Genomic DNA, 2,491 nt, shown 5'->3' with positions numbered 1-2,491 from the left:
AAAAAGAGGCTCTTTTGTGACAAGGTTAAGCTGTACTCTACAGGTGCTGCCTGAGGATATCTCCCAAGGAAAGATGGAGTGAGTTTCATTGATTGTCAATTTCTGTTATGCACTGAGATTTAGAAGACAAAGTTTCTCTGGAGCATCTTCCCCTCCAGCTTGCTTGTGTAGTTTCAATCTATTCTAGTAATGAATTCAGTTGGCATTTTCCCTCTGGAACCTTGTTATTAAAACAAACTCGAGAGATACTCTGCTTGCAGATACAAAATACCGAGAATAAAATGAACTCAAATGTAGACTATAAGTCTCAATGTTGGTTCAGCCACCATGTGACACTAAGAATGAGTGAGAACATCACACTCCAGTTAATCCCCACCTCTGAGCACCAGCCTCTGGGAAAAGAGTCAATTGCAAGTGATCTCCTTGACATGTTAGTCTGGTAAATGGCAGAAAGAAGAATTGATAGGGAAAATGTAAAAAGAGAAAACATATTAAACCCATTAAGTTGATGAAGACCTGGATGATTTAAGGCTGAGGAATTATAAGAGTTAAAAACCAAGAATGGGGATCTTTTTGAAGCGATAATTTTGCCCCCCCCCAATCCACAAAAGACAAGAATAAGAATAATACAAAGTAGGCCTTTGGTATTTTTTGATCTGTGGGTTTTAAAATGAGAGGCATTGTGGAGTAGTAAATAGACAGTTGGCTTCAGAATAAGGAAAACTGACAGCTATGTCCCATTACTGACATGCCATCTGAGTTTAGGCAAATTCTAGGACCCCAGACAATATTGTAAGATCTTAGAATAATAGCTTGAAACCTGAAAGGGATTTTAGAAGCCACTGATTTCCATTTTCCTTTTTTTTTTTTTTTTTTTTTTTTTTTTTGTAGAGGAGTAAACTGAGGTCTAGAGAGAATAAGTGATTTGCCTAAGATCAAACAGCTTGATGTCTAAGGTGGGACTTAATTCAATTTTTTCTGATTCCAAATTCAGTACTTTATCCAGTATGAAGATAATGTGTTCATTTACCTTGGTAGAGAAAGTTCCTTACTAGGAGCTCCCTTTGCTGATGAATTCAAAGGTTTGGCTTAAAAAAATAAGCCTTTTTCAATGGAAAACCTCAGAAATACATATTAAATTTGTTCCAATAGGTATTTTTTTTTAAGACAATAGGCTCAATTTTCTTTTTCAAAACTGCCTCCATTAACATTTAAAAGATTGCTCCATATTCATCATTCCTATTTTAAGCTGTAAGTCATCAAGGTAGTCCTATATTCATCAGCTGATTAAGCCCACCAGGTTGTTGAATACACACCTACTACACCACCTGTGAACCCTGGGAAGTTTCTTTGCCCTTTTCTTCCTCTGAAGTGTTTCAAACAGGGAGTTTCCACGCTATTCTTGAGAAATTCTTAGTAGGAAGTCTTAATTATAAATTCCTCTTCCCAAAGGTCTTCACTTCAAGAATTTATGGTGCCACCAATGGATTTCTGAATGGAGTTACCACTACCATTGTCCATAGAATTGATTGCTAATCTTGGAATATTAAATTTTCTTCAAATTTAACAGGAAGTTCTAACATGAAATAGTTCACAATTTAGAACTAGTCACAAAGAGAAGAGGAAAATCATATTTCATCTCATTGTCCTCATGGTTATGTATGGGGGAAAAAAAGAAATTGAAAGGGTGAAAAAGCAAAAAAAAAGCAAGACTTTGTATTTAATATATTTTGCATATTAAAACTTTTCTGGGGACCCACTGTACTTATTCCTAAGAGCAAATCTACCTTCTGATTGTTTAGAGCAGTGGCCCTCAAATTTTTAAAATAGGAGGCCAGTTCACTGTCCCTCAGACTGTTGGAGGGCCCTACTATAGTAAAAACAAAAACTCACACTGTCTCCGCCCCTCAACCCATTTGCCATAAGGGGGGGAGGGGGGAAGCGCATAAACGTCCTCAGCGGCTGCATCTGGCCCAACGGCTGTAGTTTTAGAACCCCTGGAGAGCATCCATTCAGTCCAATTAGTTGATATTTTCCTATGTGATAGTGTCATTGTCAAAAACCTGGGATAGATTCTGTCAATAAATTTGGCACTGTTAGCTTGGGCAAAGAAGATAACTGGCACAGCTTGGTAATATGACTATTGAGTCACACAGAACCTTAATATCTAAAACATGAATGATCCCTAGGTATTGATGAGAAGCTCACATAGAAATGAAAATTAGAGCAAGAGAGAGAGTCATCCTAGAAGGACTAGAACTGTACCTATTTAACAGCTTATCACTCTGGATGTGGTATTGTTTAGATTAGTTCAATACTAGCCAGAAATTCAGCATAACTTTGACATACAGACGTGTGAAATTAATTGGCTTGGAGCCAAATCCTGAAGCATTGTGAAATCTTCATAGGGAAAAAATAGAATAGGGACCAGAACTATGATTATATCAGTGAACAGAACTCCCTCTCGCCATGCAGTTCGATATCTTTTCTG

The sequence above is a fragment of the Sminthopsis crassicaudata genome, chromosome 2 (genome assembly GCF_048593235.1).
Source record: "Sminthopsis crassicaudata isolate SCR6 chromosome 2, ASM4859323v1, whole genome shotgun sequence".
In the NCBI taxonomy this organism is placed as follows: domain Eukaryota; kingdom Metazoa; phylum Chordata; class Mammalia; order Dasyuromorphia; family Dasyuridae; genus Sminthopsis; species Sminthopsis crassicaudata.
This window is presented reverse-complemented; position numbering follows the sequence as displayed.